This window comes from Pogona vitticeps, chromosome 6, assembly GCF_051106095.1.
Source record: "Pogona vitticeps strain Pit_001003342236 chromosome 6, PviZW2.1, whole genome shotgun sequence".
NCBI classification, from domain to species: Eukaryota; Metazoa; Chordata; class Lepidosauria; order Squamata; family Agamidae; genus Pogona; species Pogona vitticeps.
This window is the reverse complement of record NC_135788.1, coordinates 97942579-97965448: the sequence shown is the minus strand read 5'-3', so window position 1 is coordinate 97965448 and position 22870 is coordinate 97942579. Positions and strand designations below refer to the sequence as shown.

Below are 22870 nucleotides of genomic sequence, written 5' to 3'. Positions count from 1 at the left end.
TGCTCTGTAGAGTGCTGCCAGTGTGATGTAGTGAATAAAATGAGGGGCTACAACTTAGAGGAGACCTGGGTTCAAATCCTCTCTCAGTCATGGAGGCTCACTTGGAAATGGCACTGATAAAACTATTCCTTAAATATCTCACACACCTTGCAAACCCCGCTAGGGTTGCTGTAAGTCAGATGCAACCTGAGGACACAAAACAACAAGAGTGCAAATAAGCTGCAATTAAGACATGGATTAAATAGGTCATATTCATCTTTCTATGGAATGCAGCTGGCAAAAGCATTCCTGGCCACAGCAATGACAGGAACAACGCTGGATTAGGAGCTGCTTTTTCTAGGTTTTACAATAGCCACAACTTCCACAACCTCCTTCCTCTGGCTGGCAACCAGAGCCAGCTATTTTCATACTCAGGATGGGGCACCTCTTCAGGAGCAGCTGGATAATCTAAAGTTGCAGAACAGCAACAGTATTTACTAGTTTGGTTCCCAAGACCAGACTTATATGGTTTTACCACTGAAAGTAGCCAGAATCCTGTTGCAAAAGTCATGCTGCACAACTGGGATGATATCACCTGCAATCATGCTACAACCATTTCAGGGAAATTAAACACTTCCTGTCCCTCTTCCCACCAGGGAAGCATTCGGAGCTGTGAACTGGGAAGGGAACTGTTTAATGCCTGACAATCGCCACTACCAGTCCTGGCAGAGGGACCAGGACCACTGCAGTGATTTTAATGAGTTTCCTCCTTTGTTCCATGGCTCCCAAAGTCTTCTCCCAGAAGAAAGGGGTCTCTCTGGATCCTCAAAACCAAGAGGAGATAGGAGGCTTTTAATTCTCAAAAAGTGGTAATGGCTGATAACATCATCACAGTTGGTGTAACTTGCACAACCAGGCTTATTGTTCACACAGTGAAACAAAATATATTGTCATGGGGAGAGGGGAGCCATAAAAGCTGTGCTAGTCCATTGCAGCAAAACTCAATAGTTTAATGATTAACACATTATATTTTGGCAGCATGAACTGCAGGCCATTTTATCAGCTGCATGAAATGGAACATAGGGAGCTGTGTTTTACTGAGTCACATCATTGGACCACCTTGCCCTTGTACTGTTCTAGATCCCCCCAGTTTCAGGCAGGATTCTTTCCTGGTTTCTCATCCAAATGGCTAGTTTCAAAATTGACAATCCAACGTTTAACTGTTGCATATGAAGGGCCACTGTCACCCATAGTTTGTGATATTTCATCATGGATCTGCTTTGCACCTTTCCCTTGGAGAAACAGGAACTTGATTATGGTCCTATGCTCTTTCACGTTGAACTTTTCTGGAGGTGCTGCCATGTTTATTTTGGACCTGAAAATGAAAGATAAGTTAAAATCATAGGTAGTTGATTTTTGCACCATTGAATATAGACAAGCTGGTCAATAGAGCGTACAATTTACACCTTCCTAGCAAATTTTTTTCTGGGTAAGGCTCAATACTTGTCAGCACCCCCTTGTACCAATCAGATAAACTCTGCTTATACTACTCACCAGAGAGGCTGAAATCCTGCTGCTTAGTCACAACTAGAGCAAGTCCCTAAATCAATGGAATTTACAGAGTTGATTCACCAAATCCCCACTGATTCAGTGGGCCTACTCTAGTTGAAATTTACTACACTAAGCAACAGGATTTCAGCCAGATTGCCATACATATGCTTGTGTGGGAAGGTAAATGGGTGGGGGATTGTAACTAGGGAGGAGAGAGGGATCCAAAATGCAAGGGAAGGGAAGATAATGACTGTTATCTTAAGAGGAGTCATGAACAAACAGTAGTTGGGTGACAACACAGATATCACTGCATAGATAAGCTGATTTACATGTGTAGCATAACAGAACTTCTGGCTTGACGCTGTTGCATATAATTCAACAGCGCCTACTTGCCTGAACCTTGGTCTTCGTCTTCTTGCCAAAGGCCCCATGCAACTAACAAGTCTTTGCCTTCTTCAAACAAGAAGAGGACTCCATCTTTCCATATTTTCAAAAATACTGGATAACCCCAGTTGTATCTCAGTCCATCCGTTATTAAAATTGATGTAATAAGTTTTATCATTTTTTTTCCACTGGATGGATTCATTGCTTAAATCCTGCTAAATCTGTATAGAATTTGACCTGTAAACTAGTAGCTCCAGTTTTCTCTTGGCGACCTTAAGAATTTGTTCTGACATAATTAAAATTTGAAATATTACAAGTTTTGCCCTCTTATTTCTGGAGCTCCCAACAAAATGAATTCTCTATCTTCTTCAGACACATGCTGAGATTTCATTATAGAATTTATCCAGGTTACCACATCCTGTTTAAGTTCAGCTCCCTTTTGCAGCTCAAAGTTCATTATTTTGATGTTGTTATGTCTTGAGCTATCTTCCAGATAAATCATTTTCTTTTGCAAATCATCCATCCTCTGTTGTTGTATTTTTATTTTCCCTTCATTCTGTTTTGATAAATCTTCCATTCGTTTTACTCTGTCCTCAATTATTACCATGCTTGCCTTCAGCCCTTATATCTCCCCTGGACTGTTTTAATGTCCTTCCCAATCTGTTAACATTCCTTCATTGTGGTATCCATTTTGAGAATTATCTGTTCCAGTTTTTTATCTATCTGGCATGGTATATCTTTGGCTAGATCTTTCACACAAGGTGTTAATTCAGTCATCTGTTTTTCCATTTTTGCTTCTATAGAGCAGCTCAGAAAGGTAACGCCTCCCCTTCTTTTCCAGTACCTTCTTCAGCCTCTTTAGGAGCCTCTTTAAGAGCAGGGGATTTGTCTCTGTTTGATATTCAAAGCTATGGTCTGATGGTTTAGTCTCTGATGGTTCTCGGGTCTTATCTTTCCTCCTCATAACCAGATCAAAAGATTCATAGCACAGAGAACCAAAATAGTTTTTTACAGTTCATTAGCAGTTCGGCTTTCGCTAGCATTCTTCAGAGAGAAAATGAAACTATATTCCACAGATAAGCAGCGAACCTTTTAAAGTTTAAAAAGCACTTCTATCTCTCCTTGAACTTTTCTCAAAGGATTTTAAGCAGGTTTACTCACATTTCGAGAAAGGCATTTAGCAACTTAATTACATCCAGAACGGTGGAGAAACAAAAACTTATCTGTGCATTCCGTCCTGGCGGAAGTGACATCTCTAACATTGTTGTTTCCACTGAGTGAGATATATTTTATAACTATACTGCTTTATGACTATCCCTGGACGAGACAATCCCTATAACAGAAATAAATGTTTCTTATCCCCACCACTTATAGAGCAGTGGTGAATCTGGAAAGAGGCAAAGAGATGCAAAGAAAATAAATTAGATACTAATTAAACATTTAATTATACTTCAAGGAAGGAAATTTGGTATTACTTTGGCATTAGAAATTTAAGAAATATTTCTCTTAAAATCATTATTAGCTAAACAACTCTGGGAGCTAAACCTGTTATGTTATGGCTATCTACAACATTGGCGAAAAGCCCAGAACAATTATCTTAATCACACTATGACGGTCTTAAGTTTCAAATTTGTTTTGACTTCCCTTTCTTTCCTGAGAACTGACTGAAGCATAGACAAATTAACTCTGGAAAGTCTAATCCAGCCAAAGTGGAATTTTTAAGCTGTACTTTGGGATGTAGGCTGTCAACTGAGGTCTGAACAAAGACAATTCATCTTGGAATATATATCTGGCTAATGTGGACCTATGTGGACCAATAAAACATTTGGATGTATCCTGGGTTCTGAACCTGAGAGGAACACAGGCCAGGATAGAATTAATACTGGAATGGGTCACTTCCAGGGCTGGATTACAAAATATATCAGGCCATGAATACAAACATTGAATGAACTGGACTGTCACTTTACATCTGAAACTGGATTAAAATGTAACCCTAAAGATGATCAATCTATTAAAGTGGACTTATTGCAATTATTGGTGGACCTGGAATGATTACTTTAAGCAACTGGAGATCTTTCACTTGGAATACAATTATATGACATCTTGGGACATAATGATACAACAAGGAAAAATTGGGGATGAAACAAAATCTACCCTTCAAGCAATTTTAGAAAATTCAGTAGTGAGATCCCACAACGAAAAGGTGAAATTATTCAATGAGCAGTTAAGGAAGGACTATATTCAACAGGAGACAGGGAATAATGAACAAGGAAATGTGATGGTGGTGGATGATATATACCAACTAAAGGAAGAGCTGGAGGAAATCAGAGGAGAACATTTAGGAGATCTAATTCTAATCCTGGAGACGAGGACAGTCTTAGGTGTGCTAAGGGAAGATAAGAGGAGAGAAGCAGCAGATTTAATTAGAAATAGCCTGGAAGATCTATTGGAGATAGATCAAGTGCATAAAATGATCTCAGACAGTACAAGGGACGGCAGAATTTTTAGAGAGATAGGAATAATTTTATTTATTTATTTAATTTATATCCCGCCTATCTAGCCAACTCAGGACCACTCTAGGCGGCTAGAATTGGGAAAAGACAAACAAGAGAAGGAATTACTTATAAAGATGTAAAGGAAAAAATATTAAGGTGGCCCTCAACGTTGAAAGCATGTATACACCTAACTTCTGGAATTGTAAGGGGACATATCTTATATACAGTTTTAGAAAAAGGAAATAAACTGAAACACGGGATCACTAATCAGGGTAAAGGCATAACACGGTGGTTCTTAAAGTGAATTGAAGCTAGATATAAGAAAGACGTAAAACAAATAGTACTTAATTAAAATATATTAGATATGACATTGATATAGACAATTATATAAAGAAAATCTATATAAAATGCTTTTGATAACATTCACTATGCATTAGGAATCTATTTAGTTATTATTGGTATAAAATACAACGTTGGTTGGTAATATTGCCCCCAAATTATATAGATTTGAAACTAGAATTGCTTTTACTAGGTATTTTACTAGAGGATTTTGAGAACATTGTATGCTATGAGAGCAATATTATGATAGTAGCCAATGTTGTACACTATAATACACATATGATTGGTTAAAATGCTTTAAAAATATATAGATTTTGAAGGGACAACTAAGAAGACATCAAGACACAAAAACAAATAATAATTACAGTATAAGCAACAAGCACAAACTGAATGAAGATATATTGAAAAATTAAAAAAATGTTAAAAATAAACATACGTAGCATAATAAAAATCTTGATACATTCTCGGTCAGCTGTTTAAGGGTGAAATCTGTTTAAGCCCTTTTGGTCTAACAATGACTATTGTGAGGTCAGAAACAACTTGTGGTCAGCTAGAGCTTATAGAAAAGCATTCCTAGCACTGCTATTATCTTCAGGGAGTGGAAACTACAGCAGTTTTCCTGATGGGCTCGTATGAGCCTTCAAGTGAAATGCAACACCTTCCAGACTGGTTTCACTCCCCTATCCAAATGGATCAGCTTCTCAAGCCAAAGAACTTCAATTTGCCCTTCATTAAAGGTCATCTTTTTTTCCTCCATTCAATCCAGTACTGCATTCAACATATGTTGCCCATCATCTGGGCAGGGCAGGGGGCTGACCCTGAAATGGGGGCGGGGGGCAGAATATGTTTTCTCTGCTCCAATCATGAACTACTTACACCTGTTGAAAGTGAAGCTGAAAATTCTAGATGACTTATCTCTCGCCTCGTGGCGCAGTGGTTAAATCGCTGTACTGCAGCTAAAACTGTGCTCACGACCTGGTCTTCAAATCCCAGGTAGCCGGCTCAAGGTTGACTCAGCCTTCTATCCTTCCGAGGTCGGTAAAATGAGTACCCAGCTCGCTGGGGGGGCAATGTGTAGCCTGCATAATTAAATTGTAAACCACCCAGAGAGTGCTTGAAGCGCTATGGGGTAGTATATAAGCAGCACGCTTTGCTTTTTTTTTGCTTTGCTTTCTTGATTTTGAATAGATTTAGCTACAAGATGGAAGTCTGCAGTATCCCACAAGCCAAAGGCTACAGCACACTTAACAAAAAATAATTCATAGGTATCTAATTTATTACACTACTGCTTCCAGACACTGATTCAACATTGTCATCAGCTCATCTGAGTCTGATAAAAACCAGAAACAGATACAGGTGACACCAATATACTGGTGGTATTCATTTCAAAGTGTACATTTATGCCATAAGTCATTGTCCATGCTTCCACAGTTAGATTGTACAAGTAGGAAAGATTTGATATGAGGGGGAAAGAAAGACAGAAAGAATGTACACTCTCCATCCAATAACTTTCAACACTTCCTTCTCTGATTTCCAATTCACAGACCATGCCTAACATTTCAGTATCCAGTGTGGTTTGTTTCTTCTACCCTCATAAAAAGCAACCCCTGGAGGATCCAAAGGCGACATATGTTCCAAGTAAATGATCTATTTCTCAGTCCTTCAGAGCAGGGCATTTAGTACCATGGCACCTTTAATTTGGAAATATTCTTGCCTCTACTATCAGACATGTCCCAACAAATCTTAAGGGGTGCATGTTTAATATTTATATCTGCACTGGGTTTTTATAAGCTGATCTGAGAACACTCTTTTGGTTACAAAGCAGAGTTGAAAAATAATTTCAAAACTTCCCCACTGTAGCTGCCTCATACTTACATGGTTGTAGCTATATTAGTCTGTGCAAGCATTTCAATAAGAAACATAAGGCAAAAGCAAAAACATTATGACACTTTAAAGACTGTTGTATATTTTAATGTCAGCTTTTGTGGGAAATCATGCACTTCTTCAGACATATGAGTTAGAATGCAGAGACTTCATGCAAGGTGTGAGATTGCATTTTGCACCTTAATTTATGATTTATGGCCCCATTTGGTATTCAATTTTTAGAAGTCCAGTCCTTTGAGCCTTGCTCTGAAAAGATGGGTCAGATAGTTGTGAAGGAAAAATAAAAGCAGTCAACAGCATAATTATTATATTTGATAATGACTTAAGAAACCATGACTGATATTTAATCTATTGATATGTGTCCAGTAAGTGTTAGTATTTTATCCTGCCTGCTTCCCTCTGGATTCTTGTTTAGTAGTTTTTCTTCTCCAGAATGGCAACTTTCATATCTTGTGAACAGTGAGAATTTTGAGGGGTAGCTCTGGGTATTCCATTCCCTGACACCATGCCGCCTCAGGAAAACACCAGAGGACTGAAAGCCTCATTTATGTTACTGACATTGTAAATGCTGTGTCTTTATTCTATGCTTTCTGTTATATTACATGTTTGATTATTGTTGCACATTACATTAAAAATTTCAGATGTATGGAGTTCATGAATATTCATAAATAGCCACATTTTATCTCCGACGTACAAATGTGAGTAGAAAATTGCTGAGAGTTTGACTTCTTCACTAAAGGGAAAAGGGAGTAAAGGGCCATAGCTTGTAAATTAATTTCCAGAAGCTGAGTGATGAGAGTTTAACTCCTTCACTAAGGAGTGTGCGTGTTATAATTAAATTCCTGAGTAGCCTGGGCCAATAAGATATAGCTGACAGGGTAAAAAGAAAACGCAGACTCCGTAAAAGCGAGGCTGCGCAGTAGAAATAGAATGTTTTTGCAACCTAATGAAATTGTAGTAAGTTTGTGAGCCGTAACGGACCGCCCGGGACGGACAGCCTATATAATGTGTACTCTTCCTTTGTTCCCCAGAGAAACCAATGCCCTGCATGGCTTGGCTTGCTTTCTCTCCGCTTTCTGCAGCAGCGAATAATAAATAGCCTCCACTTTGTAGCCTTCGTGTCTCTGTCCATTTCTGTTGGGGGAATTCATAAGGGTCTTGAATTCCGATTAACACAAAGTGTGACTTTCCCCTCATTTTAAATGCCAAATGCATGTTTAACCTCGTGCACTATATCTCAGCTCCGACAAATACCAGGCATTGTCAACCCACATGCTCCAAAGCAGTTTCGTGTATTTCCCCCACCTCCAAGAAACATCGGTATTTAAACATCTGTACTTCTTTATTTAATATATTTCACAAAAAATTATTCTGGGAGAAAAAAGGAAGCCGTCTTAACAAATAAATGTAATAAAAGCCCAGATAACAAGACAAAGATCGATCTGTCCTCGCACGTATGTCGACGAAATTATGCCACGCTAACTGCGTTCTGCTAAGGCAGGCCATGCAGCTGGCCTCCGCCACGCATGCGCTCAGGGTTTCTCCCGCTCGCATGTGTTGTTTTCTTTCTCCGCCGGGCCCGCCCGTCGCTTCCTCTCTCACCTGAGGCAAGAGGAGCGGCGCTCGAGCGTGAGGACGTTAATGTCTTACCACGCACGCGCTGGTCGGCCAGACAGCCTGTCAACCAACCAACCTACCTTTTTTTTTTTTTGGCGTCTCTCGCGAGCGCGTACCCTCGCCCGGCGGAGCCGTCGAGACAGGCGTGCGTGCCTGCGGGAGGAGGGGCGGGAGTCGCGCGCGGGGAGAGGAGACAGTTGGTTTTGCTTTCCAACCAATGCTCCAGATAGGTCTCTCGCGCAGAAAACGCGGGAGGGGCGGGAGGCGGAGTTATCCTGAAAAAAGTGAGGGAGGGCAAGATGAGGGGGTCTCGCGCGAGGGCCTCCGCGCAAGCGCATTAGTCGCTTTTCTTACGACGAGCCAGCGGGCGACGCTTAAGGAAAAGCGCGGGGGGGGGGAAGTGGAGGGGGCGTGCGCTCGGTACAATCGCGAGGTTGACTGGCTTTCTGACTGACTTGGTTGGCTGCGGCCGCGGCCACGTAGCGCTGCGGCGGCCGAGGGGAGGAAGCGCCGCGGCGGCGGCGGCGGCGGCGGCAGCAGCAGCTGTTTGGAGGGGGGGGCAAGGCCTGGTCCTGAGGAACAGGCGGTGGCGGAGGGGGCTCAAGCGAGGGGAGGGCAGGAAGGAAGGAGGGCCCTGGCCGCCTTCCCCCTTCCCCCCTCCCCTCCTCCGCCTAGGCATGGACCGTGGTGGAGGAGGCGGCGACGGCGGAGCGGGGGCCACGGAACAGCGGCGGCGGCGGCGGTGGCGGCGGCACAAGACAGCGACGGCCTGGGTGAGTCCGTGCAAGGGAGGAGGCCCAGTTGGCGGGCGGGGGGGAGACAGAGTTCCGTTTGGCCAGCCCCGAATCCTTTTGCATGTAGTTAATCGAGTGTATCTCCCACTCTTCCGTTGAATTCCACGGAGCAGCCTTGGCAAACAAGAGTGCATCTGAGAGTGTGCACCGTGGCCTTATTGCACCAACGAACAGAGATTGATTGGGGGGGGGGGGGTTATGTGGTTGGGACGACGTGAACAAGATTTTAGGTCAGAGGCTTGCCTTTGCAACAAACAGTCTTTATGAAAATCTTGAAATTCAGCTTGGGGAAAAACATTTATCATCACCTCCGTACGGTAAGTAAGAAGAATTGGGGCTGTAATCGCAGGAGTAGGTTGTGGCCTTAATTGTTGAAAGGGTTAAAGATGAACTCTGAGAGAGAGCCAGCGAGAGAGTGTGTGTATATGGGTTCAATAGAATTGGAGGCGCTGGAAGTGGAGGACTAGGTCTAGAGAAGGCATGGGGAACTTTTGGACCATCAGGACGTTGTTGAGTTTTCGCTTTGGTAATCCTTTGTCATTTGTGAAGCTAAGACAAGGGACGCTAAGCTGCTAACTTGTGGGGTAGAGAGAGAAGCATTTAATTTGACACCTGCTTGGCTTTTAAAATGGGCTAGTCGGAGAAGGAATTGAGCAATTGGAAATTATGTGGTGTTGGGATATCTTTGGAATTGGGCTGCGGGAGTATCATTTGATACTTGTTGCAGCCAACTTCTGATTGTTGAATTCCCTCAAGTGGGTTTTTTATGTTTATAATGGAATGCCACTGATAAAATAAATCTTATTTTTATTGCTGAATTAGAATGGTTATTTCTGATGCACACCATGCCCATTTCAGAAGTAAGCTCTGTTTATAGGGCCTAAGTTATGACTTCAGCCTAAACCACTGCTAATTAAATGCATTATTTATTCAACAATAAAATATTTTATACCTATTTGATAAAATTAAAAACAATGCTATCTTGGATATCTGCAGTTATCATGCAGCCCCTTTTCTGCAACTGTGCAATGGATGACCAACATTTCTTAAGCAGACTTAATGTCACATGTGAATAAAATCATAGAATAATTGAGTTGGATAAGGACATTGAGGCCAACCCCCTGATCAATGCAGAAATCCAAATCAAAGCAGACCTGATAGATGGTTGTTCAATTTTGTCTTGAATGCTTCCAGCGTTGGGGTGCTCACCACCTCCTGAGGTAATTGGTCCCATGATCATACTACTCTAACAGTTAAGATGTTTTTTTCTGATATGCATGGTCCAAGGTTGGCAACTTGAAACTTGCTGTTGTGGGACTTTCATAATAGGTGGCCTTGTTACATCCCTTTGGACCTAAATCTCTTACATAAGAAAAATGTATTTATTTCATGCACTATTAGTGGAAAAATACTCTGCAAGGAGGTTCACATTTATTGACAATGGGGGAATAGGAGAACAGATGTTGTATCTAGACAAGTTGTGGAATATATGTATTAAGTAGTCTCAGGTTTGATTGGCAGCAAGCTGTAGAAGAAAAAGGGAATGTTTATGGAGTGTTTGAAACCCCAGAGGCTAGCTCACGTGCATTTAGTTGTGCAGCCTTTTCTCACATTCTATATAATGTTTATGCTTGGTGCATATCTGGGAGGTAGAATTCCTTTTACTGCAGTTTGGACTATCCATTTGAATGCTTAGGAAGGAATTTGCAGCACTTTCCATGCACAACAATTATATTGAACAGACAAATATGCAAGAAGATGAAGGTTGAATTTGCTATAATGGCCAGTTACACTGGATCTTTTCATCTGTGATCCATGGTGGCAAGTCCCTGTGTCCTAATACAGTATAATGTATCAACATAGAGGAGCTGGTTGATAGATTGCATTCATTGCTTCAGTTTCAAAATAAGGAGGGAAAGAAAGGGTGTACTGTACATGCTGTAGTCTTCTGTACTGGATGAGCTATGAGCCAATAGTTATTTGGGGGTATGTTGGTTCTCTGAAGTTCACCGTAATTTACTGAAATGTCTTCTACACTTAAGATATGTTGTGGAAAGATGCATCAGCAAAATGAAATTAGATTGTGCTTGGGAGATGCAGCTGCCTCCTGAAAGACTTATTTAGAAGTAGGGTTAAATACTTCCTTCTGTATTGTCACATGATGTAGAATATGGTGTGCTTTCTTTTAATTGGTTGAGCTTGTACAAATTCAGGAAACTTATATGCATTCTCATATTAGACTTATAATGCTCATAGGTACTTCTTGAGAAGCAAATACTATAGTAAGCATGCCTGGGGTTGTTTGGGATGAGATTATTACCAGCTTTCATTCTGGGAATGTTTTGATAGTGCCTGTACTGAGAGTGTAGTGATTATGATTTGAGATAATGCTTTCCTTTAATGTATTGCAGCATTGTTTTTGTACTTCATTTGAGTTTCTGTTGCGATGGATTGCATGAAATGCTGATGGTTTGAAGGGGATACCAAGAAAGTAAATCAGTGTGTACATGGAGTGCCTGTAATATTTGTTTCAGTTTTCCTCTCAACTCCCTCTGTCCCAAATATGGCCTTAAGTATTGCAGTACTCAAAGTGATGTATATTTGAGGAATGGTGGAATTCACTAGTGATATACCTTGATTTGTGACTGGTCTTTCATTCCACTTGTCCTCTGCATTCCCATTAGCTTGGCTGTTTGCATCCAGCATTATGCTGGATGTAGACCTCCATGTGAAATTAGCATCTGCTGTATTGATGTAAATTCCGCCTTCATGGATATAGGCAATTTTGTAAAAATGCCAATGTACATTTTGATATATGTAAGATTTACCAATTTTAACTTGTGAGTTGTGATGCGTCACATTTCTATAACATGACAAACCATAAGGACAGCAAATGTTCAATGATTGCATATGTATGTTATAGGTAGAGTAGAAATTGAAATTCATTAGTTTCTGTTTACTCCTAAGTACTGCTAAATATGGGTTCATATAATTGTAACTTGTTTGAGGAAACCTATCACCCTCATTCATTCTTCACAAGTTCCAATTAAGGCAGTCAATAAGAAATTGAGTAGACTTATGTTTTGTAGACTTTTCTTCAAAACTCCATTGTGGAGCTTACTTAATTTTTTAGTTTAAATGCACCTGTCATAAAAACTGGTAGTGGTATTTCCAGTGCTTCTTATTAGATAGTAACCAAGTGAGGTGTTACAAGAAATGGGAGGGGAGTTGTTGTTTTTACTTTGCATTACTTATTTCTTCCCACCATTCCCATCTCACATATACCTGTGTTCAGAAATATGGAGCAAATATATTTCCTCACTGCCCTCCTGCACAATTAAAGGAATTATAAAAATTAACTATTTTTTAAAAAAAGGATTATTTCAACTTTTACTAGTTGTAACATTACTGTTTGAACCTGATAGAAACAAATGTATTATACAGTATCTGCTCTTATAGTCTTTTAAAACTGAATTGTGACCAGTTGAATAAGGAGTTGCTTTTTTGTTTGTAAAAAAAAAACATGAGAGAAGATACCTGAAATAAGACGTGCATTGTAATGGACAATGTATTATTAATTATTGCTGGCTTTATGGTGATTTCAAGTCTTCATAGATACTATTATTGTATACCATAAGATACAGCCATATACTGTACATGTGTTTAAACATGTGCTTCGTCCCATATGTGGTTTTGTATTCCTCCTGTCATCAGACAGATGAAAGTTTTTATTTCAAAGTACAGTTTTATTAAGTAACTTTGAGAAAGTTCTAGATATAACAGCCCAGTCTAATGCATGTTTGTTTGGAAGCTAGTTTAATATTCTCCAGTGGAACTTCTACATAAGTAAGCATCAGAATGCAGATTTAACCTTTGTGTAAAAGACATTGCTTAATATTTTTGTGTCTATAAAAAGAGAGTAAGCCAAGCAGTAATTTTTTGTCCCTAAGAACACAGTATTGCAATGTGCATGAAACTGTTAAAGTTGTGAGACTACCTCAATGAAAGCTCTGCAGTATTCAGCAACTGTGAAAAAGCTGAATTCCTTGCTAACCATTTTTATTAAAGGGATTAAACATAAAAGTGCCAGTGTCATAATATCCTTACACCAGCCTTTAGTGCAGCCATTCTTGGAATACTGTGTGCTGTTTTAATTGCCCTGTCTTTAAAAAGTTATTGTAAGGCTGGAAAAGGTGCAGCAGTGGTCAGTTAAAATGATATAGTTGGAGTGTCTTTTCTGTGAAAGAACATTATAACTTTTGGTGACTTCTACTGACTTCTACTTCGTAATTGACCAGATAAGCAGGATATAAATAGAATGAATGAATGAATGGATATAAATAAATAAATAAATAAATAAATAAATAAATAAATAAAAATAAATAAATAAATAAATAAATAAATACTGTATTTTAAAAAAAGTTACAGAAACACTGCTAATTCCTTTTCTCAAGCCTCTAGACCTTAGATTGTAAGATTTAGAGGGACGGGGTAAAAATCAAATAAATAAATAAATAAATAAATAAATAAATAAATAAATAAATAAATAAATAAATAAATAAAATTTTTCGAGTCATGACGGGTTTATGGAACTTCCAGGTTCAGAGACAGAGTATGCTGCTGAGGATTGCAGTTCACAAACCCAAATCTGCATGGCTGTAAGTCTCTCCCTCCTCCTAAAGGCTTTCGAGTAGAGGTGGGGGTATTCATATACTGTACGAATACAAATATCGCCATCTCTACTTTTTATTTACCTGCACCATTGGCTCCTCTAGCCTTTGCTTTCTGTTGTTGTTAAAAAGAAGACTGTTGTGGGGCTTCATGGGAGTCATAGTTCTTTGAGAGTTGCCTTCTACAGAGCCTAATGGGCAGCAAGACTGTGACTCCCAGGAAACACAGCAGCTTCCTTCCTTCCAATCATCATCAGGAAGCAAAGGACACAGAAGCGGATGCTGCAGATAAATAAGGAAAACCTTTTTGTGTGTGTGGGGGTGACAAAAGCAACAGGTGTGCAAATTTGGTTTTATCGGCTTCAAGCCAGGAATTACCATCCAAAAACATAAAAGATCACATCTCTTACAAGCTTTCTGCTATTCATAACATGGTTGGGCACCTGAATTCTATAGCATGTGTTAGGGATAGGCTCACATCCTGGCTGGATAACTTAGTGAGCTGAGTACCTTGTTGCAGATCAGAGGCTAGGAATTTGATTCCCTTCTATGTCTCCTGGGATAAGAGCCAGCCTAGGTAGTCATACAGAAGCTGCACAATCCCAAAGCGCTCCTAAAAGAAGGGAATGATAAGCACTTCTGAATATATGTGGAAAACTCTGGAAAAGGTCCCTATAAACAGGAATCAACTCAATAACACACAAGTAAGTTTTTAGCCTCAGGTGGATTATTGTCTTATTTGTGTCCTCTTTACACTGTTGGTTGCTGCTGGTCTGTATCTTATTGTTGTGTTTCCTCTTGAAAATGGAAGACTCCTCAGTGTGGCTGTGCAAACTGCAGCAGCAGCAGCACATGCACGCCACACTTCATAGGTGAGTGTAGTAGAACAGAGTTTGAGGCAGGAGCAGAGGATAAAGAAGGCAGGCAGACTCCTACTCAGAGAGCTAGCAAAGCAAACAGTGTTTTACAGGGAAGGGCTGATTGGCTCACACCCTCTTACTTCAGCATGTGTTCTTGGTTCTGAAGGAGAATCACACCTTCCTCAAGGAGGTTTGTCTGATAGCTGCCATAAGGCTTTTCTCTGAGGCAGGGTTTATTTTTTAAAAAAAGAGAAGCGTTGTTGTTTAGTTGTCTAGTCGTGTCCGACTCTTTGTGACCCCATGGACCAGAGCACGCCAGGCCCTCCTGTCTTCCACTGCTACCCGTAGTTGTGTCAAATTCACGTTGGTAGCTTTGATGACACTGTCCAGCCATCTCATCCTCTGTCGTCCCCTTCTCCTCCTGCCTTCACACTTTCCCAACATCAGGGTCTTTTCCAGAGTCTCCTCTTCTCATGAGATGGCCAAAGTATTGGAGCCTCAGCTTCAGGATTTGTCCTTCCAGTGAGGACTAAGGGTTGATTTCCTTTAGAATGGATAGGTTTATTCGCCTTGAAGTCCAGGGAACTCTCAAAAACCTACTCCAGCACCACAATTCAAAAGCATCAGTTCTTCGGCAGTCTGCTTTCTTTATGGTCCAGCTCTCACTTCCGTACATCACTACAGCAAAAACCATAGCTTTGACTATTCGGACTTTTGTTGACAAGGTGATGTCTCTGCTTATTAAGATGCTGTCGAGGTTTGTCATTTCTTTGGCTTTCTCCATAATCCAGCACATGTTAGCAAGTTGGTCTCTAGTTCCTCTGCCCCTTCAAAATCCAGCTTGTGCTTCTGGGAGTTCTCGGTCCACATACTGCTGAAGCCTGCCTTGGAGGATTTTGAGCATACTCTTGCTAACATGTGAAATGAGTGCAATTGTACAGTAGTTGGAGCATTCTTTGGCACTGCCCTTCTTTGGGATTGGGATGTAGACTGATCTTTTCCAGTCCTCTGGCCACTGTTGTGTTTTCCAAACTTGCTGACATATTGAATGTAGCACCTTAACAGCGTCATCTTTTAAGATTTTAAATAGTTCTACTGGAATGCCATCACCTCCATTGGCCTTGTTCTTAGACAAGTTTTCTAAGGCCCACTTGACTTCACTCTCCAACATGTCAGCAGCCACACTATCTGGGTTGTCCGGGATATCCAAATCTTTCTAGTATAATTCCTCTGTGTATTCTTGCCACCTCTTCTTGATGTCTTCTGCTTCTGATAGGTCCCTCCCATTTTTGTCCTTTATCATGTTCGTCTTTGCACAAAATGTTCCTTTAATATCTCTGACTTTCCTGAACAGATCTCTGGTTTTTCCTTTTCTATTACAGTATTTTCCTCTATTTCTTTGCATTGTTCATTTAAGAAGGCCCTCTTGTCTCTCCTTGCTATTCTTTGGAAGTCTGCATTTAATTTTCTGTATATTACCCTATCTCCCTTGCATTTTGTCTCCCTTCTCTGCTGTTTGTAAGGCCTCGTTGGATAGCCACTTTGCTTTCTTGCATTTCCTTTTCTTTGGGATGGTTTTTGTTGCTGCCTCCTGTACAATGTTACGAGCCCCTATCCAAAGTTCCTCAGGCATTCTGTCCACCAAATCTAGTTCCTTAAATCTGTTCTTCACTTCCACTGTGTATTCGTAAGGGATTTGGTTTAGATTATACCTGAGTAGCCCAGTGGTTTTTCCTACTCTCTTCAGTTTAAGCTTGAATTTTGCTATGAGAAGCTGATGATCAGAGCCACAATCAGCTCCAGATCTTGTTTTTGCTGACTGTATAGAGCAGTGGTGTCCAACCTTGGCCCTCCAGATGTTCTTAGACTACAGCTTCCAGAAGCCTTCATCACCACCTCTGCTGGCCAGGATTTCTGGGACGTGAAGTCCAAGAACATCTGGAGGGCCAAGGTTGGACACCACTGGTATAGAGCTTATCCATCTTTGGCTGCAGAGAATATAATCAATCTGATTTTGGTATTGCCCTTCTGTTGATTTCCATGTGTAGAGTCACCTGTTGTGTTGTTGGAAAAGTGTTTGTGACGACCAATTTGTTCTCTTGACAAAACTCTATTAGCCTTTGCCCTGCTTCGTTTTGAACTCCAAGGCCAAACTTACCTGTTGTTCCTTTTATCTCTTGACTCCCTACTTTAGCATTCTAGTCCCCTATAATGAGAAGAACATCTTTCTTTGGTGTCATTTCTAGAAGGTGTTGTAAGTCTTCATAAAATTGGTCAATTTCAGTCTCCTCAGCATTGGTGGTTGGTGCATAAACTTTGATTATTGTGGTGTTGAAAGGTCTGCCTTGGATTCGTATTGAAATCATTTTTGAGATTATATCCCATTACAGCTTTTCCCACACTTTTGTTGACTATGAGGGCTACTCCATTCCTTCTACGGTCTTCTTGCCCACAGTAGTAGATATGATAATCATCTGAACTGAATTCGCCCATTCCCATCCATTTTAGTTCACTGACACCCAGGATGTCAATGTTTATTCTTGCCATCTCCTGTTTGACCACATCCAGCTTCCCAAGGTTCATAGATCTTACATTCCAGGTTCCTATGCAGTATTTTTCTTTGCAGCATCGGACTTTCCTTTCACTTCCAGGTAAGTCCACAGCTGAGCGTCTTTTCGGCTTTGGCCCAACCACTTCATTAGCTCTGGAGCTACTTGTCCTTGTTCTCCACTGTTCCTCAGTAGCATGTGGGACACCGTCTGACCTGAGGGGCCCATCTTCCAGCGTCATGTCTTGTAGCCTTTTGTTTCTTTTCATGGGGTATTCTTGGCAAAGATACTGGAGTGGCTTGCCAATTCCTACTCCAGGTGGATTGCGTTTAGTTGGAACTCTCCACTATGACCTGTCCATCTTGGGTGGCCCTGCACAGCATAGCCCATAGCTTCTCTGAGTTACTCAAGCTCCTTCGCCACTACAAGACAGCAATCCGTGAAGGAGAAAAGGAGAAGTAGCACTTTTTAAAATGTCATGTAAAACAAATTGCTTGTCAAATCAACTTCCTCCCTCCCATTCCTTAAAATTCTTCCTTAGGAGCATAAATGGAAGTAAAATTAAACTTTAATGATGATTTGCTGAACATATCTGAGAGTAACATGGGGCATGACTACATATTGAAATACTCCTGTTTTTGTATCAGGTTTGACATGACTGAAATTGAATTAAAAGTCTCCAACTACTCAATATATAGCTAAGTGCATATTTTTTTCAGTCAGGGAGCGGAGTCTTTTAAACACCCACTTGGGGGTTATTGATTTTGAATCTGTTCTATTCTCATTTTATTTTACTTGATTTTTCATATATGATTGCCTGTGTTGCAGTAAATAGCATCTGTAGCATCTGTGGGGTTTGCCAACTACAGCGGGTTTTGGATTGGAGGATACTCTGCATTCCAAACTCTTCCCTTTTCCCCTCTATCTGTTTCTGTGTTAGTGTTGCATTGATTCAAAACATATTAAAATGTAATATTAAAAAAGGCAATTTACTAGATATGACAATTCTTACAAAACAGAGGACAGAAAGAGTAGTTGCCAATTGTGTTGTAGGCTGCTGATGCTGGCTTTTCTAAAAGCTGCTGAGTCCAATGTCAGCTGTCTCAAAGCAGGCGAGCTCCATCTTAAATACAGGGTGAACAATTAAGTTCCTGGTACAGAGCAAAAAACCAGGAAAACAGGGACCCGGAATGTCAAAGTACCAGTGTACCATATAGCTTACAATTGGACTAAAAATTGTTTCCTGTGGATGCAAACACTGACAGAAAAACCATGTGATGTTGAATCCATTTGTAAAAACCTGAACCACTATTGTTGAATTCAACAGTTTAGTTGCATCCTCAGTTCTGATTAAACAGTCCTATTCTCTTTTTTACCTTGTAGATCAATGTTGTACATTTACTCAGAAGTAAGTAATACTTCGTTCAATGTTCACATATATATTTTGGCTTCATTCTAAATAATGCACTGCTCTTGAATATAATATTGTGTTTAACAACTTGCCCAGAAGCTGTAGGCAAGCAGGAATTTTCTGCAAGCAGCTGGATCAGATTGAGAGAGGAGGTACAGGATTGCCTTCCTCCTTTCTGGAAGCCACATGATTTTTATGTTAGCTGCAAGAGGAGGAGAATTTTTCCTCCTTGAGTACGAAAAACACTTCAGTCTGACCCAGCCAATTTCCTAAGTATGTTACTTCTGGCAGCAACTTTCCATTTGATAGTCTTTTTCTATGTCAGTTTTCGGTTCAGAGTGATGCCCAAATACTCTGACATAGGGCAGTGTTCTAGTATCTTTCCTTCCCAGCTAACTCAGAGCTTTCTTTCAGCTTCTCTGTTCTTTAAGTAGAAGGTAAACACAGTAACTGATTTCATGAATTAACAAGGCTAGACTTTTCCAAAGATAGAGGTAATTTACTCTTACACTTAAGTATGCCTCAGATGTCAGTTTCTTTAAGAAATACAGGAGATACCTGATTTCTCTAGAAGTGTGGATTGTCTTTGAAGACTTACAGATCAAATTAGTTATAAAAACTGATGCATATTTTTACGTGCAGAAGCCACACTTCTGGTCAAATTAGTTGCATTTTGTGATCAGTTCCTGGTCTATGTGTGTTGATTTGATTTCGTTATTCATTCTCTCCCTTCCCCCCTCTCTCTCACACACATATCTCCTTCAGTAATGTCACAAAATAGCATTTTGTAAAAGTTCAGATTTTAAGCACCATGCCCAAAGGTGAATAAAGCAGTTCCTCTCCAGGTCTGCTAACATCAAATTTGTGTTACTATTCTGGTGCGCATGCTGAGAGCTTTAAGTTTCATAGACAGTGTACTGCCATGGAGATGAAACCCATCCAAATTTGATCTGCATGGGAAAGGAGTATGTGACAGTGTGTGTGTATGGTGAGAGAGAATGAATGTGTTTATCTGAATGAGAGTGCAAATTTGTACTTGAGAGTATGAATTCCTCCTTGAATTGTGGTGAAAGTACATGCGCTCGTAATCTCAAGATTAGACCACTGTAACACGCTCTACGTGGGGCTGCCTTTGAGGCTGCTGCGAAAACTTCAGGTGGTGCAGAATGCGGCGGCCAGACTACTTAGTGGAGTGAAAAAATACCAGCATATTTCTCCCACTCTGGCCGCATTGCATTGGCTGCCCATCCGTTTCTGCATTGACTTCAAAGTGTTGATGCTTACGTACAAAGCCCTAAACGGTTTTAGGGCCTCAATACCTGGCGGAACACCTACTCCTACCAAGATCTACCTGTGTCACTCATGCAAGCCAGGAGGTGAGGCTGAGGAGCCTAATGCCGAGAGAGGCCTGGAAGGAAAAGACAAGAAATCGGGCCTTCTCGGCAGTGGCTCCTCGCCTCTGGAACAATCTACCTCCTGAGATTCATGCGGCTCCCTCGCTGGGTATCTTCAAAAATCAACTTAAAACATGGATGTTTCGGCAGGCCTTACACACACACACACACACACACACACACACACACAGAGAGAGAGAGAGAGAGAGAGAGAGAGAGAGAGAGAGAGAGAGAGTGCCTCGCATAGCAAGGTTAATCCGTTCCGGATTAACCTTCGCTATGCGAAAACATCGCTGTACGGATCAAAAAAAGTCATTGGAACGCATTAAACAAATCAGCAGAAAACTCACCGTACAGTGATGTTTTCTGGGTCCGGCAGCCATTTTCGCGCCCTCAGTAAGCGAGGGGAGGGCGCGAAAATGCTGCGCGCGGCCATTTCGGCCGCAGCGAGACCGCGGATCAGCTGTTCGGCGGGTCCAAAATGGCCACCGGAACACCCGAAATGGCCGCGCACAGCGTTTTCGCGCCCTCCCCTCGCTTACCAAGGGCACGAAAACGCTGCCCGCGGCCATTTCGGGTGTTCTGGCGGCCATTTTGGACCCGCTGAACAGCTGATCCGCGGGTCGCAAAGCGAAGGTCGGTAAGCAAAACGCTTACCGATCTTCGCTATGCGAATTTCGCCTATTGGGGCCGACGCGATGCCTTCGCGTTAGCGATCCCGGAAGAGGGATCGCTATGCGAATTCATCGCTGTACGAGGCGTTCGTTAAGCGAGGCACCACTGTATATATATATATATATTGGTGGCAGAAGGAATGTCAGGCTACCTATGCAGGACTTGCTGTTGCTCTTTCATTTCAGTTGTCAGGGTCAAATGTGAACAAAATGTTGCTGAAAAAATATTATTTGATGAGTGATATTTTAATTAGGCAAATAAGCTGGTCAAATTCTTTATTCATAGCAGAATGTTGCATAATTTCAAATTATGTACATATGTGAACTATAGGTAAAATTTAAAACAACCTAAAATGTTTTGGAACAGAACTGTTATCTTGATCATTTGCTACACCTGTTGTACACAATGTCGGGCTTAAATTGCATGCACATGAATGCTGCATTGATTGAATTTCTCCACAGTCACAGAAGATTTATCCTGTATCCAAATAGCCCCACTTTAACTGGTTATTCCCTGATCTTCCTGCTTCACTTTCAAATCTATTAAGTGACTCCCAGACGGTCCACCTAGAGTCTTGTCCTGGTAGGAGGCACTCATCAGCATTCATCTATTCATCAGGGAGCGTTGTTTTTTTCTCTATAGGCTTACCCTAGCCTCTTCTGGTGTAATATTTAGAGCTTAAGATGTGTCAGAAAACATTTTCTTGATTTTAGCTGCCGTCTAGGGATTGGTGTCCATGAAGTGGATGGATTTGGTGTTGTATGTACTGTACCTTATTATGTTCATTATTTGCTAGCACCTCTCAACCTATTTCCTGAGGGGCAATGCCAGCCAAACAATGGACTTTTTCAGTGGCAGTAGTTTTCAGGCAGCCAGTAATATTTCTACATAATTCATTAAGAGCTACATCCACTTGTTTGGTATGTTCTGGTTTGTACCATGTGGCACTAGTTTATTCTGTGTACAGTGGTACCTCAACTTACAAACTTAATCCGTTTTGGAACGACGTTCATACATCAAAAAGTTCGTAAGTTGAAGTACCATTTCCCATTAAAATGCATGGGAATGGAATTAATCCATTCCAGCATTTCAAAAGGCAAAAAGGTGGGGGAAAGGGCTGGAAATTCCAATTTCCCACCCTTTCTCCCTGCCTTTTTGCCCTCAAACAATTTCCTCAAATGTTGGGGGGAAAGCACTTTGAGAGCTCCGAAGGTGCCGATCGCGGTGGCGGGGACCCCCAGGGAGGTCTCCCAGGGCTTACCCGCCACCATGGGAGACCTCCCTGGGGGTCCCTGCCGCCGCAATCGGTGCCTTCGGAGCTCTCAAAGGGGCTTCCTCCAATGTCGGGTGGAAAGCCCTTTGAGAGCTCCGAAACCAAAAAGGCAGGGAGCCACTTACGAACAGCTCCGTTCGCAAAAATGTCATTGACTTGCGAACGGAGCCTCAACCTCGTTCGTAGGTTGAGCTCTGTTCGCAAGTCAGTGCCAATTTTTGCCAACGGAGCCGTTCGTAAATCGAAAAGTTCAAATCTAGGGATGTTTGTAAGTCGAGGGTTGACTGTACTAGCAAGGGAGAAATCTGTTTTTCTTATTGCTTGTGGATGTGCACCCCAGTCTGACCTAGGCTGTTTCCTAAGTATGTTATTTCTGGCAGCAACTTTCTGTTTGATGTTTAGACAACATTTTTTTTATGTCAGGGATCAGTCCAGAGTGACACCCAAATGCTTTGGCATAGGGCAATGTTCCAATATCTTGCTTTCCCAGCTAACCTGAAGCTTCCTCTCTGTATTTTGAGATTAAGATTAAAAAATCAGGGCAAGTACTCTCAGTCTAGCTGTCCCTTGCATGCCCTGATGTTTCTCATTTGCGAAGCTGTGCAGCTTCATGGTTTACATTACAGAAAATGTGCAAATAATCAAGAAGTAGGAATGAAGGTTAGAATACAAGCGTTAGATGCAATTCCGCTAGAGAGCGCATTTAAAAGTTGTGGCATAGCAGGGATGATTAAAATTAGCCGCACCAAAGAGAGCCTTTTCAGTTGTCCTGGAGGACAGAACAAGCAGATGAGCACTTGACTGCTTGCAGGAGCTGTTTTAGCTGGTGTTGTCTATGTAATCTTAACTGGGTGGAGGAAAGGGTAGTTTTTTTCTACTGCTCATTCCACTCCCAAGATTGTGCCCCTTGCTGTGTCTTTATGTTTTGGGAAGTTTACCTATATTACCCTTTTCACACTGTCTTTAAACATGTGCGCAGGAGCAGTACTGTCTTC

General features: G+C 41.2%; 1 protein-coding gene and 1 long non-coding RNA gene across 2 annotated transcripts in view; one reads left to right on the top strand and one right to left on the bottom strand.

Moving 5' to 3' along the window:
* Positions 1-968: 968 nt before the first annotated feature.
* Positions 969-8466, bottom strand: LOC140708450 (uncharacterized). Its single transcript, XR_012088641.2, has 2 exons — positions 8330-8466; positions 969-1354 (listed from the first exon to the last, which is right to left on the bottom strand). It is a non-coding gene; the product is annotated as an uncharacterized LOC140708450 (long non-coding RNA).
* Positions 8467-8885: 419 nt separating this feature from the next.
* ZNF652 (zinc finger protein 652) overlaps positions 8886-22870 on the top strand; it is a 38255-nt gene continuing 24270 nt past the window's right edge. Inside the window, exon 1 of the mRNA XM_073004368.2 lies at positions 8886-9022. The gene's annotated coding sequence lies outside the window, so the exon portion shown is untranslated. The remainder of the gene's footprint in view (positions 9023-22870) is intronic.